General features: G+C 47.1%; 1 protein-coding gene across 6 annotated transcripts in view; it reads left to right on the forward strand.

Annotated features, from left to right (window-relative positions):
- HRH2 (histamine receptor H2) overlaps positions 1 to 17811 on the forward strand; it is a 360194-nt gene that overhangs the window by 233295 nt on the left and 109088 nt on the right. The window contains exon 3 of one of the 6 annotated variants that reach the window (XR_012251167.1): positions 1157 to 1543. The exons of the other annotated variants lie outside the window; for them this stretch is intronic. The gene's annotated coding sequence lies outside the window, so the exon portion shown is untranslated. The remainder of the gene's footprint in view (positions 1 to 1156; positions 1544 to 17811) is intronic. 6 annotated transcript variants of the gene reach the window in all.

Genomic DNA, 17811 nt, shown 5'->3' on the forward strand with positions numbered 1-17811 from the left:
TGTTTCCATAATGGAAGGTAGCCCTTTTACAAGGCACTATCCATTAACTAAAGCCAAATACCACATCAAATGACCGTATTTTACCACCCCTTTGTAGGCCTTTTTGACAGGCTCAACCATATATCCTCATATATTTTATGTCTATGAGGCTTCTAGATAAAGTCAGTAGATCCGCCACTGGAAATTTAGCATGCACTCTAAATATAGATGTGAAGTGAATATACAGTAGCTTAAATCTTTGAATGTATCTAACTCTCCCAAAATGATATCCCAATATCCCCTTATATTTGCCCTTTGACAGATTCATAAACCTTTATGTATATTACGCTTGCCAACACATGGTCCTGGTTCCATACACAAAATTAGCACCATGCACTTGTAGTGTCATCCCTCCATGTATATTGAAATTGTAATAATTTATCTCATCATTTGTTCATTTGCTTTACTTTTTATGCTACTTGTTTTAAAAAAGCTTTGAAATACAGTCATGTACAAAACTTTTCAGGTTGACACCAATTTTTGCTGTCACAAACTTTGCTGCTTCAGAGTTTTTAGATCTTTTAGTCGGATGTTTCTATGGTTACTGAAATACAATTATAAGCATACGTTTTTATACTTTTATTAACAAAAACATAAAGTTTATGAAAAGATTTAATATTTAGGGTGCTTTCACATTGCGTTCTGTATCCCTGTTGGGACATACGTCCGAAATCCCCCGCAAAATGGGGTCCGAGCGTATGTGCCGACGGGGCCATAGACTGTAATGGTGCCAACAGAGTGAATGTGTGCTCTGCTGTGCATCATTTTTGGGAGTGTGCACGCCTACAGGAGGCGGACAATCAGACGCAGTAGACTGCGCCAGGGTGAAATTGAAATGTCTGAAGAGGGTAATTACCTCTGCATGTTCACACATCCATTAAAAATGAAAATGTTAATTGTAATGATGTTCCTCTTCTACAGACCTTAAACAAACACTCTGCATACTGTATAATACAATCTTTGCTACACAACACTATTCTACATGCATAAGAAGACTGCAGAGGGCATGATAGCTGCAAGAACAGACTAGAATACTGAGTCCAGATGCAGGACCTAGTTCTAGCAACTATACCACAGTCTCAACCTCAGTCACTACAGGCTCACATCTTCCCTTCAGTTCCTCCACAGGTTGAAGGACCTTTAGTCATGTGAACAGAGATGAGTGGATTTTTTGAAATTTGAATTCACAGACTTTGCAAAACTTAAAAGAAAAATGATATTATATCAATTCTGGAAAGCTTGTAATTGCTCATAAAATACACGTGGAGGAGAGAAAGAGAGAGCACCCCAATGACCATAGAAGTTTACACTTTGCAAGCAAGAGAGAGGAACCCCCTGACCATAAGAACTTACACCATAACACCACCATAAGAGCTCAAACACTGGAGAAGAAAGAGACTTACCCAGTGACTCCAGAGATGGAAAAGAACTCAGCAGTACAATCTGTGCTCCACTGGGAACTACTGATCTCTGATGGCCCAGGTATTGACTACTAGTGTACAAGGTATGATAATCCGTAAGACAGTAAAGCGAAATCTAAATCCATAAGAGGTCATAATTGCAGGGTATTATGGGCAGACCCGCTCAACAATGCAGAATGACATTAGCCCGCTTCAGATGCTTCAGCAGTGTGGGAAATAGTGTTTGGAAACGTGTGTCCGGTTTAAATCTCAAAATGATTAAATTGAGTGAAACCATGAATTTCAATAAATTTGAGTCAAATTTGATCCTCCACAGATCAATCTGCCAATGTTTACATGCAGCAATGATGTCCCTAGTGGCAGGGCCGGCTCCAGGTTTTTCTGGGCCCCGGGCGAAAGAGTCTCAGTGGGCCCCTTTAACACATACCACGCAGAGATACGGCGGAGAAATATATATATATATAGTACAATGCAAAGATTTCACTTCTTGCATTACATGAGCGATATCTATTGTAAATTCCACAATAGCTCAGAAACCGGTGAATCGCTCCACACAGAATACTGGCCCCCATATAAGGCTCCATACGGAATAATGGCCCCCATATAAGGCTTCATACGGAATACTGGCCCCCATATAAGGCTCCATACGGAATATTGGCCCCCATATAAGGCCCCATACGGAATACTGGCCCCCATATAAGGCTCCATACGGAATACTGGCCTCCATATAAGGCTCCATACGGAATACTGGCCCCCATATAAGGCTCCATACGGAATACTGGCCCCCATATAAGGCTCCATACGGAATACTGGCCCCCATATAAGGCTTCATACGGAATACTGGCCCCCATATAAGGCTCCATACGGAATACTGGCCCCCATATAAGGCTCCATACGGAATACTGGCCCCCATATAAGGCTCCCTACGGAATAATGGCCTCCATATAAGGCTCCATATGGAATACTGGCCCCCATATAAGGCTCCATACAGAATACTGGCCCCCATATAACGCTCCATACAGGATACTGGTCCCCTTATAAAGCTCCATACAGGATACTGGCCCCCATATAACGCTCGATACAGGATACTGGTCCCCTTATAAAACTCCATACAGGATACCGGCCCCCATATAACGCTCCATACAGTATACCGGTCCCCTTATAACGCTCCATACAGGATACTGGCCCCCATATAATGCTGCATGCAGGCTGTTACCCCCCACATAATGCCCTATACAGGCTGCCCCCCCTTATAATGCTCCATGCAGGCTGTTCCCCCCCACATAATGCACTATGCAGGCTGCCCCCCCCTTTATAATGCCCCATGCAGGCTGTTCCCCACCTTATAATGCCCCATGCAGGATATCACCCCTCCCTCTTTATAATGCCCCATGCAGGATGTCACCCCCCCTCTTTATAATGCCCCATGCAGGATGCCCCCCCCCCTTCTCTTTATACTGTCCCATGCCTCCATACATTAAAAAAAAAAAAATCAAATACTCACCTCCCTTCTCCTCACCTGCTGCCCGCTGCTCGCTGCTCGCTGTCCGGGTCCGGACTCCAGCGTTGTCGGCGTCTTCCCGCTCAGCGCTCCCTGTGACGGCTCAGGGGAGGGCGCGGTGTTAAGGCGTCACCGCGCCCTCTGACCTGAGACGTCACAGGGAGCGCAGAGCAGGAAGACAGCTGATCTGCGCAGGCGCGGGGAGAGGTAAGTATCCAGCTGCCGGGGCCCTGAGCAAGCGGCGGAGAAGGGCGGGCGCTGACACCGCTCTCCTCCGCCCATAGCCCAGCAGGGTGCGCGACCGCCAGTGGGCCCCTCTGCATGCTCAGGGCCCCGGCATTTGCCCGGGTGCTGACGCCGGCCCTGCCTAGTGGTATTTCTACCTTCCTAACCTTGTAAACATCACTATTAATGGAGAGCAGACATTATATATACAGTTTATGTTTTGTAAACCAGAGACTTGCAGCTTTACAGGGCTTTTTAGGGGCCTCTTTTTGATGGGGAACCTGTGAAATTTCGAGTTTGCCCCCTGAAGGATGAAACAACACAATTCCAGCTGAGGGTGCAACAAACCAGATATCCACCAAATTATCAACTCTTATATGTTCAGAAAAAGAAGGCAGCTCTCCAAATTTGTGTGATGCACAAGTATTTGTCCATGTGTTGAAGAATAGTAAACCTCTGTTGCTTAACTATTTTTTTCATCTAAAATGTCATCTATGTGATGAACATAGCCTAAACATGCCCAAAACCTTCAATAGCTGTGGGCTGACAGCTAGTCATGCTAACTTTACACATGCACACTTGTTTCACTATGAGTATAAAGTGAGCGGCACTGATGACGTTGAGTATGTACAGGACTCGTGCACGATTGGCAGGTAATGTGTACATGTCCCATTCATTGGAGTAATACATGCATGATATCTGTGTCCTGACAGGTATATGCAGACGCAACATCATCACTAACGTTCACCTCCTTACCCTGAAATGAGTGATGTCAGACAATTCTTTTAAAGCCCCTAATACACTTTAGATAGTTGTCATTCAGATGGAAACTACCTCACCCGACTCTCCAATGCACAGAACCACACTCATATTCTCCATGAGATGACCGCTGACAGACATCGCTGATGGCAGCTTATCTCGTAGAGAACAAAAGGATCTGCAGTTCGAAATTGGATATGCCAGATCTTTAGCTTCCCCGGCATCATCTATTGGGGAGAGTTGAGGACCATATATTAGACTATTGGCCAAAGTCTCTTTATACTTATGTCTGGTCTTTTTTTTCTTTACAAATGAACTGAGATCACTTTTCTGTTCTTCTCAGGAAGACTGTTTACTTACTGTAGCCAGTGTATATAAAATGAGAAAGCATTCCTAAGATAGGACCATGATAAGGTAGTGAGAGAAGGTGAAGTCCTAGAGGACAAAGCAGACACAAGTACAAGAACTAAGTTTATATAGCAAGTTAAAACAAATGAAAGCCTGAGCTGTAATTTACCGTAGATGTAATTTATTTGTGCTTGGTGTACATGCACCAAAAATATTAATTCTACACCAGCTGTAGTCTGATGTAAATTTAACTATAGTTTCTGACACTTTTTTGCCCTGTGTGGTCCCACTGCCCCTCTGCAAAGCTCCACACACTTTTAAGAAAAATGCCGTGAACAGGGGTAAAAGTTTAAATAGTTGCTGATCGCAGCATATCTATTGGGTGAACTATTAATTATGTAATTTTTTACAACAGAAATTGCTGTAAACACTAAAATAAATTTACATAAGTGTGTTTGTACACATTCTCCTCTAGAAGAATCTTCTATTTGATTGGGCATGCCACAATTATTACTATATTGTATTTTTCAGAATCCATCAGAAAAAACTATGTATGAAGCCTGAGGCACATTCAGTTATGTTAAAGAGCTCTTATACCTCTATGAGTCCTATTACAACTTCAAACAGTGGGATAATAGAGCTGTGTGCATAATAATAATAATCATTTTTATTTATATAGCACCAATATACACTGCTCAAAAAATAAACGGAACACTTAACAGAAATATAACTCCAAGTAAATCAAACTTCTGTGAAATCAAACTGTCCACTTAGGAAGCAACACTGATTGACAATCAATTTCACATGCTGTTGTGCAAATGGAATAGACAATAGATGCAAATTATTGGCAATTATCAATAAAGGAGTGGTTCTACAGGTGGGGACCACAGACCACATCTCAGTACCAATGCTTTCTGGCTGATGTTTTGGTCACTTTTGAATGTTGGTTGTGCTTTCACACTCATGGTAGCATGAGACGGACTCTACAGCCCACAGAAGTTGCTCAGGTAGGGCAGCTCATCCAAGATGGCACATCAATTCGAGCTGTGGCAAGAAGGTTTGCTGTGTCTGTCAGCGTAGTGTCCAGAGGCTGGAGGCGCTACCAGGAGACAGGCCAGTACACCAGGAGACGTGGATGGGGCCGTAGGAGGGCAACAACCTAGCAGCAGGACCTCTACCTCCACCTTTGTGCAAGGAGTAACAGGAGGAGCACTGCCAGAGCCCTGCAAAATGACCTCCAGCAGGCCACAAATATGCATGTGTCTGCACAAACGGTTAGAAACTAACTCCATGAGGGTGGTATGAGGGCCCAACGTCCACAGATGGGGGTTGTGCTCACAGCCAACACCGTGCAGGACGCTTGGCATTTGCCACAGAACACCAGGATTGGCAAAGTCACCACTGGCGCCCTGTGCTCTTCACAGATGAAAGCAGGTTCACACTGAGCACATGTGACAGACGTGATAGAGTCTGGAGACGCCGTGGAGAGCGATCTGCTGCCTGCAACATCCTTCAGCATGACCGGTTTGGCAGTGGGTCAGTAATGGTGTGGAGTGGCAATTTTTTGGAGGGCCGCACAGCCCTCCATGTGCTCGCCAGAGGTAGCCTGACTGCCATTAGGTACCGAGGTGAGATCTTCAGACCCCTTGTGAGACCATATGCTGGTGCGGTTGGCCCTGGGTTCCTCCTAATGCAGGACAATGCCAGACCTCATGTGGCTGAAGTATGTCAACAGTTCCTGCAAGATGAAGGCATTGAAGCTATGGACTGGCCCGCCCGTTCCCCCAACCTGAATGCGATTGAGCACATCTGGGACATCACGTCTCACTCCATCCACCACAGTTGGCGGATGCTTTAGTCCAGGTCTGGGAGGAGATCCCACAGGAGACCATCTGCAACCTCATCAGGAGCATGCCCAGGCATTGTAGGGAGGTCATACAGGCACGTGGAGGCCATACACAATACTGAGCCTTATTTTGACTTGTTTTAAGGACATTACATCAAAGTTGGATCAGACTGTAGTGTGTTTTTCCACTTTAATTTTTGGGGTGACTCCAAATCCAGGCCTCCATTGGTTAATACATTTGATTCCCATTAATAATTTTTGTGTGATTTTGTTGTCAGCACATTCAACTTTGTACAGAACCAAGAATTCAATGAGAATATTTCATTCATTCAGATCTAGGATGTGTTATTTGAGTGTTCCCTTTATTTTTTTGAGCAGTGTATATTATTCCATAGCATTTTACAGTTGAAACATCATATAATTCAACAATTCAAACAAGAAAAAGCAGTAGAGATGAGCAGATCTTTTGAAATGTGAACTCTCTGACTTCAACGAATTGTCTCAAAATCTGATGCGGCAAATAAATTTTCACGAATCGCAATATTGCAAAAGTTGCATTGCTTGTCATTGCTCAGAAAAAACAAGTGAGGGAGAAAGAAAGAGAACATCACTGACCATAAGATCTTACACTTTACAGATGAGAAAGAGAGAACCCCGTTGACTGCAAAAGTTTACACTCTACTGGTCTACAGGAGAGAGAACCCTGCTAGCCATAAGAGCTTACACTCTACAGGATTAAGAAAGAGAGGACCCCACTGACCATAAGAGCTTACACTTTACAGGAGAAAGAGACTTAGGGCTCATACCCATATGTGTGAAAAACAAGTTCAGTTTTTTGGACTGAAAAAACAGATGAGTGTCATGCGAATGTCATGCGATTTTCATGAGAAGACAATGCGATTTTTCACACCTAGCATCCGTATGACATTCGTATGACATCCGTATGCAATGCATTTTTTTTCTCTGCTACTATTATTCTACAATCATTTACATGACTATTTACAGTGTTCTATGCCACAGAATGGTAATGTATCAGTAAAAATCGGATGGCATATGGATGGTCCGTGTGCCGTCCGTTTTGTTTCTCGCACCCTTTGACTTGCATTGGCATGTCTCGTCCGAGATACATGGCTAATCGCAGCATGCTCCGATTTTTTTCTCAGTCCGATTTCAGCAGAGAAAAAAATCGCAGATGAGATGTAACTCATTGAATAACATTGGTCAGAGTGCAATCCGACTTTTTATCGGATTGCACTCGTCCTTTTTTCTCGCAGATGAGTATGAGCTCTTACGTAGTGACTCTGGAGATGGAAAAGGTCTCTGCTAGGCAAGCTGTGCTCCACTGAGAACCACTGATCTGTGCACGGTATGATAATTTGTAAGATGTCATAGCTGCAAGGCATTATGGAGAAGTCCGCACGGCAACGTAAAATGATGTTATCCTACTCTCTAATGCTTTATCAGTGTGGAAAATGATGCTGGGCAAGATTTTTCGAATCTCGAAATCCGCAAATTTGACTCAAATTTCATGCTCCGTGGATCATTTCACTCATCTTAAATAAGCAGGCATAAGTCCTGACACACCCTGATCTACACTCTATAGTGGTCAGTGGTTACACTGGCTGCACAGTATTATAGTGTACGTAGGAGGAAAGAACACACAGGGCAGACTGCAAAGGTTGGTAGTGAATCCCTCAGACTAAAGCAGCTTCTGGCTTGCCATATTGAGTAGGGATCTGATGGCTCTTTGCTCTGCCACAGATTTTATCAGTATTAGCATCTTAAAGACTTAAAAGTGATGACTTAAATGATGACTTAAAAAAAAAAAGTGATGACTTAAAAGTGATGCGTCCAATGTGGCCCATTGCTGATATCAATCTATCTGGAATCTGCCAGAATTGTCAGATGGGCAGTTTGACCCTGTTGTCATCACACGGAAGATATCCTTCATTAGATGTAGATAACAGTACAAGAAAACAGTATAAGGATGACCCCAGCATCCTGGACACACAGAATGGACATCTAGAAAGTATTTTTGGGAGGAACACACAAATACACAAAATTTGAAATTAGCAAGTTACAAATTGTTAATCAGGATTCTTAAAATGAAATAAAAAAAAGATTGCAGCTTGAAATCTAGTGCAACTCTGTTTTGTTCAAAATGTAACCACGAAACCTATAAAATTATTTAATTGTTTGCCAGGCACAGCTTTGTGCATTTGATAGCAACTGTGTCTGATGCTGCAGCTCTGTACAGCTCAATGGGGCTAAATGAATGAGAGTGAGCGTCAGTTACTACAAAATGCACAGGGCTGTGCTTGAAGAGCACACAACACTTGCTCCGAGATCCCATATACGTATAAGCCAACAGTATCAAGGTCCCAGAAAACCACTTTAGTATTCCTTCTCTCTGAATAAAAACATCATAGGCCCCCTTCACATCTCCATATTTCCGGTATGTGTGGCATCCATTTTATTCATGGAAACCACATGTACCCATTATAGCCTATGAGGCTTGGGTCTGTGTAAGACATTTATGTACCATCTGAGTGCCATCCGTGTGCTGTATGTGTTTTAGTGTAGGAGAGGGTTTGTAATTTCTTCTTCTTTAGCCATTCTGGAAAAACTCTGATGGCACATTGATCCAAAACACTGATATCTGAAGGGGGCCATACATAGAATGGTTCTGCTGATACATGTAGTTTTTATAGTTCAATCAAAATTGATAAATTTGTCTTAAAATATTTATCTGAGTGCTGACACTCTATTAATACCAGTCATAAGCTGTGCAAAAATACATATAAAATTTTCTGTAATAAAAACAGTGTTGAAATTAAAAGGAATTTCATAACCGCGAACTGCTGCACAAACACCACAATATAGATAGACATCCCCAATAATAAGGACTTTACACTATAAGTATATAAATAAAAGGAGGAAAACAAGGAAAAAAAACATAATTTCTTGAAAACAAATGTAACGAATAGTGTTGAGCGATACCTTCCGATATCGGGAAATATCGGATCGGATTGGATCGGACCGATACCGAAAAAGTATCGGATATCGCCGATTCCGATACCGGAAACCAATGCAAGTCAATGGGACATAAATATCGGAATTAAAATAAACCCTTTCTTTCCTTGTAGGTTATTTCTACATGAAGGAAAACAACTAAGAATAATGTAGAATGTATTGGGGGAGGTGGGGGAGACAATAAAGGCATAGAGGTTTAGCCCAGTCAAATGGAATAGCAGGAATTAATATTTTTTTATTATGTTCTGAGTTACGGAAATATTAACTATGTTAAGTATTTTTATATTTTGTCAGATATTTATGTTTCACTACTTCCATGCTCTTCACCTTCTTTTTTACTTCTCCCACACTTTCTCCTTCATCATCCTCAGCATCTTTTTCATCCACTTCTTCTTCACCTTCTTCTTCTTCACCTTCTTCGTATTATTCTTTTTTTTACATTCTTCATATTCTACTTCTTCATCTTCTTCATATTCTTCTTCTTCATCATATTCTTATTTGTGACAGGCATTCCTGTAGTTGTTATCTATAAAAGGTTGGACATTACACCTTTCGTTCTGCCCGTCACAAAAGATTTACAACAGGATTTGTCCGCGTTCAGTTTGGCCTGCAGCAGCAGGTCTTTTCCAGGGGCACCACGAGGAGGAACGGACTCACCCCCATACACTGCTTAGTCATCTTCTGCTTATAATTTAGATATTATCTTTTGCTCTGATTTTTAGTCTTATGCTTAATGTTCTTCCGCTTTTTGTTCTGCAGCTTCTTGTATTTCTGCTTCTTGGTTTTCTGTCTCTTGTTTTTCTGTATCTTGGTGCTTGTCTTCTCTTCTTTGTCTTCTTGGTCAACTTCTTCAGGGTCATCTTCTTGGTCTTCTTCGGGGTGGTCTTCAGGGTCGTCGTCTTCGGGGGTCCTCGTCTTCGGGGTCCTCGTCTTCTTCGGGTTGGTCTTCTGGGTCCTCGTCTTCGGGGTCCTCGTCTTCTTCGGGGTGGTCTTCAGGGTCCTCGTCTTCTTCGGGGTGGTCTTCAGGGTCCTCGTCTTCTTCGGGGTGGTCTTCAGGGTCCACGTCTTCAGGGTCATTGTCTTCGGGGTCCTCGTCTTCTTAGGGTTGGTCTTCAGGGTCCTCGTCTTCAGGGTCCTCGTCAGGGAGATCCAGAGTGATTACCAAGAACCATTTCAAAAAGCTTGAACTTGGAAATGTAGCAGAAGGTACAAGAAAGCTGAGGAACTACCGAGGACCAGCTGACGGTACTGGAACCTGGATGGATAGCAGAAGGTACAAGAGCCAATGGAACTACCGAGGACCAGCTGATGTTACTGGAACCCGGATGGGTAGCAGAAGGTACAAGAGCCAATGGAACTACCGAGGACCAGCTGATGTTACTGGAACTCGGTTACTAAGCAGGAGGTACCTGTGCCAGAAAGCACTACCAAGGACCAGCAGACGTTGGTGGAACTTGGATACCGAGAAGGAGGCACCTAATCCAAAGGCACTGCCGAGAACCAGCTGACGGTACTGGAACCCGGATGGGTAGCAGAAGGTACCCATGTAAAAAAAAAGTTCAAGGCCGCGAGCCGGCCGCAGTTACCAAAACCCACAGTCCTACAGAGGGTGCTTGTCCTATTGGCACTATGGAACCAGCCTTCATTGCCAGATCCCGCAGCCCACATAGGAGTCACCTAAACTGCAGGCACCATAGAGTCGGCTAACCCGACCGCAACACGACAGGACAACGCATTGGAGGCAAAGTGACGTTGACACTACCCGGAAACAGCTGGCGTGCTGGAACCAGGCTGGGCAGGAGGGAGTACCCGTGCCAAAGACACTGCCGAGAACCAGCTGACGGTACTGGAACCCGGATGGGTAGCAGAAGATACAAGAGCAAATGGAACTACCGAGGACCAGCTGACGGTACTGGAACCCGGATGGGTAGCAGAAGGTACAAGAGCCAATGGAACTACCGAGGACCAGCTGATGTTACTGGAACTCGGTTACTAAGCAGGAGGTACCTGTGCCAGAAAGCACTACCAAGGACCAGCAGACGTTGGTGGAACTTGGATACCGAGAAGGAGGCACCTAATCCAAAGGCACTGCCGAGAACCAGCTGACGGTACTGGAACCCGGATGGGTAGCAGAAGATACAAGAGCAAATGGAACTACCGAGGACCAGCTGACGGTACTGGAACCCGGATGGGTAGCAGAAGGTACAAGAGCCAATGGAACTACCGAGGACCAGCTGATGTTACTGGAACTCGGTTACTAAGCAGGAGGTACCTGTGCCAGAAAGCACTACCAAGGACCAGCAGACGTTGGTGGAACTTGGATACCGAGAAGGAGGCACCTAATCCAAAGGCACTGCCGAGAACCAGCTGACGGTACTGGAACCCGGATGGGTAGCAGAAGGTACCCATGTAAAAAAAAAGTTCAAGGCCGCGAGCCGGCCGCAGTTACCAAAACCCACAGTCCTACAGAGGGTGCTTGTCCTATTGGCACTATGGAACCAGCCTTCATTGCCAGATCCCGCAGCCCACATAGGAGTCACCTAAACTGCAGGCACCATAGAGTCGGCTAACCCGACCGCAACACGACAGGACAACGCATTGGAGGCAAAGTGACGTTGACACTACCCGGAAACAGCTGGCGTGCTGGAACCAGGCTGGGCAGGAGGGAGTACCCGTGCCAAAGACACTGCCGAGAACCAGCTGACGGTACTGGAACCCGGATGGGTAGCAGAAGATACAAGAGCAAATGGAACTACCGAGGACCAGCTGACGGTACTGGAACCCGGATGGGTAGCAGAAGGTACAAGAGCCAATGGAACTACCGAGGACCAGCTGATGTTACTGGAACTCGGTTACTAAGCAGGAGGTACCTGTGCCAGAAAGCACTACCAAGGACCAGCAGACGTTGGTGGAACTTGGATACCGAGAAGGAGGCACCTAATCCAAAGGCACTGCCGAGAACCAGCTGACGGTACTGGAACCCGGATGGGTAGCAGAAGATAAAGAGCAAATGGAACTACCGAGGACCAGCTGACGGTACTGGAACCCGGATGGGTAGCAGAAGGTACAAGAGCCAATGGAACTACCGAGGACCAGCTGATGTTACTGGAACTCGGTTACTAAGCAGGAGGTACCTGTGCCAGAAAGCACTACCAAGGACCAGCAGACGTTGGTGGAACTTGGATACCGAGAAGGAGGCACCTAATCCAAAGGCACTGCCGAGAACCAGCTGACGGTACTGGAACCCGGATGGGTAGCAGAAGATACAAGAGCAAATGGAACTACCGAGGACCAGCTGACGGTACTGGAACCCGGATGGGTAGCAGAAGATACAAGAGCAAATGGAACTACCGAGGACCAGCTGACGGTACTGGAACCCGGATGGGTAGCAGAAGGTACAAGAGCCAATGGAACTACCGAGGACCAGCTGATGTTACTGGAACTCGGTTACTAAGCAGGAGGTACCTGTGCCAGAAAGCACTACCAAGGACCAGCAGACGTTGGTGGAACTTGGATACCGAGAAGGAGGCACCTAATCCAAAGGCACTGCCGAGAACCAGCTGACGGTACTGGAACCCGGATGGGTAGCAGAAGGTACCCATGTAAAAAAAAAGTTCAAGGCCGCGAGCCGGCCGCAGTTACCAAAACCCACAGTCCTACAGAGGGTGCTTGTCCTATTGGCACTATGGAACCAGCCTTCATTGCCAGATCCCGCAGCCCACATAGGAGTCACCTAAACTGCAGGCACCATAGAGTCGGCTAACCCGACCGCAACATGACAGGACAACGCATTGGAGGCAAAGTGACGTTGACACTACCCGGAAACAGCTGGCGTGCTGGAACCAGGCTGGGCAGGAGGGAGTACCCGTGCCAAAGACACTGCCGAGAACCAGCTGACGGTACTGGAACCCGGATGGGTAGCAGAAGATACAAGAGCAAATGGAACTACCGAGGACCAGCTGACGGTACTGGAACCCGGATGGGTAGCAGAAGGTACAAGAGCCAATGGAACTACCGAGGACCAGCTGATGTTACTGGAACTCGGTTACTAAGCAGGAGGTACCTGTGCCAGAAAGCACTACCAAGGACCAGCAGACGTTGGTGGAACTTGGATACCGAGAAGGAGGCACCTAATCCAAAGGCACTGCCGAGAACCAGCTGACGGTACTGGAACCCGGATGGGTAGCAGAAGATACAAGAGCAAATGGAACTACCGAGGACCAGCTGACGGTACTGGAACCCGGATGGGTAGCAGAAGGTACAAGAGCCAATGGAACTACCGAGGACCAGCTGATGTTACTGGAACTCGGTTACTAAGCAGGAGGTACCTGTGCCAGAAAGCACTACCAAGGACCAGCAGACGTTGGTGGAACTTGGATACCGAGAAGGAGGCACCTAATCCAAAGGCACTGCCGAGAACCAGCTGATGGTACTGGAACCCGGATGGGTAGCAGAAGATACAAGAGCAAATGGAACTACCGAGGACCAGCTGACGGTACTGGAACCCGGATGGGTAGCAGAAGATACAAGAGCAAATGGAACTACCGAGGACCAGCTGACGGTACTGGAACCCGGATGGGTAGCAGAAGGTACAAGAGCCAATGGAACTACCGAGGACCAGCTGATGTTACTGGAACTCGGTTACTAAGCAGGAGGTACCTGTGCCAGAAAGCACTACCAAGGACCAGCAGACGTTGGTGGAACTTGGATACCGAGAAGGAGGCACCTAATCCAAAGGCACTGCCGAGAACCAGCTGACGGTACTGGAACCCGGATGGGTAGCAGAAGGTACCCATGTAAAAAAAAAGTTCAAGGCCGCGAGCCGGCCGCAGTTACCAAAACCCACAGTCCTACAGAGGGTGCTTGTCCTATTGGCACTATGGAACCAGCCTTCATTGCCAGATCCCGCAGCCCACATAGGAGTCACCTAAACTGCAGGCACCATAGAGTCGGCTAACCCGACCGCAACACGACAGGACAACGCATTGGAGGCAAAGTGACGTTGACACTACCCGGAAACAGCTGGCGTGCTGGAACCAGGCTGGGCAGGAGGGAGTACCCGTGCCAAAGACACTGCCGAGAACCAGCTGACGGTACTGGAACCCGGATGGGTAGCAGAAGATACAAGAGCAAATGGAACTACCGAGGACCAGCTGATGTTACTGGAACTCGGTTACTAAGCAGGAGGTACCTGTGCCAGAAAGCACTACCAAGGACCAGCAGACGTTGGTGGAACTTGGATACCGAGAAGGAGGCACCTAATCCAAAGGCACTGCCGAGAACCAGCTGACGGTACTGGAACCCGGATGGGTAGCAGAAGATACAAGAGCAAATGGAACTACCGAGGACCAGCTGACGGTACTGGAACCCGGATGGGTAGCAGAAGGTACAAGAGCCAATGGAACTACCGAGGACCAGCTGATGTTACTGGAACTCGGTTACTAAGCAGGAGGTACCTGTGCCAGAAAGCACTACCAAGGACCAGCAGACGTTGGTGGAACTTGGATACCGAGAAGGAGGCACCTAATCCAAAGGCACTGCCGAGAACCAGCTGACGGTACTGGAACCCGGATGGGTAGCAGAAGGTACCCATGTAAAAAAAAAGTTCAAGGCCGCGAGCCGGCCGCAGTTACCAAAACCCACAGTCCTACAGAGGGTGCTTGTCCTATTGGCACTATGGAACCAGCCTTCATTGCCAGATCCCGCAGCCCACATAGGAGTCACCTAAACTGCAGGCACCATAGAGTCGGCTAACCCGACCGCAACACGACAGGACAACGCATTGGAGGCAAAGTGACGTTGACACTACCCGGAAACAGCTGGCGTGCTGGAACCAGGCTGGGCAGGAGGGAGTACCCGTGCCAAAGACACTGCCGAGAACCAGCTGACGGTACTGGAACCCGGATGGGTAGCAGAAGGTACAAGAGCCAATGGAACTGCCGAGAACCAGCTGGCGGTGCTGGAGCCCAGGGTAAATACTAAAAACAGAAGAGCCAGAGGTGTATTTGGAGGAGGTTTTAAATCCGTACTACAGTGGATGTGGACAAAGCAGGAGAATTTGCCGGACACACAGCTGGGGATCAGCTGACGTTACTGAATCCCAATAACACTGGAGCAAGCGTTGACTGTGCAGACGGCACTTCTGAGCAGCAACTAGCGGTATTGGAGCCCAGGGTAAATACTAAAAACGGAGGAGCCAGAGGTGTAATTGGAGCAAGTTTTAAATAAGTAGCACAGTGAATATGGACAGAGCAGGAGAAATTGCCGTGAACACAGCAGGGGAACAGCTGACGTTACCGAACCCCAATAACACCGCAGCAAGTGTTGACTGTGCAGACGGCACTTCCGAGCGCCAACTGGCGGTGCTGGAGCCCAGGGATAAGAATGAAAACAGAGGAGCCAGAGGTGTAATTGGAGCAACTTTAAAATCTGTAGTAGTGAGAATGTGGACAGAGCAGGAGAAATTGCCGTCCGCACAGCAGGGGAACAGCTGACGTTACTGAACCCCAATAACATGGTAGCAAGTGTTGACTGTGCAGACAGCACTTCCGAGCGCCAACTGGCGGTGCTGGAGCCCAGGGATAAGAATGAAAACAGAGGAGCCAGAGGTGTAATTCGAGCAACTTTAAAATGTGTAGTACAGTGGATGTGGACAAAGCAGGAGAAATTGCCGTCCGCACAGCAGGAGAACAGCTGACGTTACTGAACCCCAATAACACGGCAGCAAGTGTTGACTGTGCAGACGGCACTTCCGAGCGCCAACTGGCGGTGCTGGAGCCCAGGGATAAGAATGAAAACAGAGGAGCCAGAGGTGTAATTCGAGCAACTTTAAAATGTGTAGTACAGTGGATTTGGACAAAGCAGGAGAAATTGCCGTCCGCACAGCAGGAGAACAGCTGACGTTACTGAACCCCAATAACACGGCAGCAAGTGTTGACTGTGCAGACGGCACTTCCGTGCGCCAACTGGCGGTGTTGGAGCTCAGGGATAATACTGAAAACAGAGGAGCCAGAGGTGTAATTGGAGCAACTTTAAAATCTGTAGTAGTGAGAATGTGGACAGAGCAGGAGAAATTGCCGTCCGCACAGCAGGGGAACAGCTGACGTTACTGAACCCCAATAACATGGTAGCAAGTGTTGACTGTGCAGACAGCACTTCCGAGCGCCAACTGGCGGTGCTGGAGCCCAGGGATAAGAATGAAAACAGAGGAGCCAGAGGAGTAATTGGAGCAACTTTAAAATGTGTAGTACAGTGGATGTGGACAAATCAGGAGAAATTGCCGTCCGCACAGCAGGAGAACAGCTGACGTTACTGAACCCCAATAACACGGCAGCAAGTGTTGACTGTGCAGACGGCACTTCCGAGCGCCAACTGGCGGTGCTGGAGCCCAGGGATAAGAATGAAAACAGAGGAGCCAGAGGTGTAATTGGAGCAACTTTAAAATCTGTAGTAGTGAGAATGTGGACAGAGCAGGAGAAATTGCCGTCCGCACAGCAGGGGAACAGCTGACGTTACTGAACCCCAATAACATGGTAGCAAGTGTTGACTGTGCAGACAGCACTTCCGAGCGCCAACTGGCGATGCTGGAGCCCAGGGATAAGAATGAAAACAGAGGAGCCAGAGGTGTAATTGGAGCAACTTTAAAATCTGTAGTAGTGAGAATGTGGACAGAGCAGGAGAAATTGCCGTCCGCACAGCAGGGGAACAGCTGACGTTACTGAACCCCAATAACACGGCAGCAAGTGTTGACTGTGCAGACAGCACTTCCGAGCGCCAACTGGCGGTGTTGGAGCCCAGGGTAAATACTAAAAACGGAGGAGCCAGAGGTGTAATTGGAGCAAGTTTTAAATAAGTAGCACAGTGAATATGGACAGAGCAGGAGAAATTGCCGTGAACACAGCAGGGGAACAGCTGACGTTACTGAACCCCAATAACATGGTAGCAAGTGTTGACTGTGCAGACGGCACTTCCGAGCGCCAACTGGCGGTGCTGGAGCCCAGGGATAAGAATGAAAACAGAGGAGCCAGAGGTGTAATTCGAGCAACTTTAAAATGTGTAGTACAGTGGATGTGGACAAAGCAGGAGAAATTGCCGTCCGCACAGCAGGAGAACAGCTGACGTTACTGAACCCCAATAACACGGCAGCAAGTGTTGACTGTGCAGACGGCACTTCCGAGCGCCAACTGGCGGTGCTGGAGCCCAGGGATAAGAATGAAAACAGAGGAGCCAGAGGTGTAATTCGAGCAACTTTAAAATGTGTAGTACAGTGGATTTGGACAAAGCAGGAGAAATTGCCGTCCGCACAGCAGGAGAACAGCTGACGTTACTGAACCCCAATAACACGGCAGCAAGTGTTGACTGTGCAGACGGCACTTCCGTGCGCCAACTGGCGGTGTTGGAGCTCAGGGATAATACTGAAAACAGAGGAGCCAGAGGTGTAATTGGAGCAACTTTAAAATCTGTAGTAGTGAGAATGTGGACAGAGCAGGAGAAATTGCCGTCCGCACAGCAGGGGAACAGCTGACGTTACTGAACCCCAATAACATGGTAGCAAGTGTTGACTGTGCAGACAGCACTTCCGAGCGCCAACTGGCGGTGCTGGAGCCCAGGGATAAGAATGAAAACAGAGGAGCCAGAGG

The sequence above is a fragment of the Phyllobates terribilis genome, unplaced genomic scaffold (genome assembly GCF_046119375.1).
Source record: "Phyllobates terribilis strain yellow unplaced genomic scaffold, ASM4611937v1 Scaffold_11__3_contigs__length_659146591, whole genome shotgun sequence".
Classification (NCBI taxonomy): domain Eukaryota; kingdom Metazoa; phylum Chordata; class Amphibia; order Anura; family Dendrobatidae; genus Phyllobates; species Phyllobates terribilis.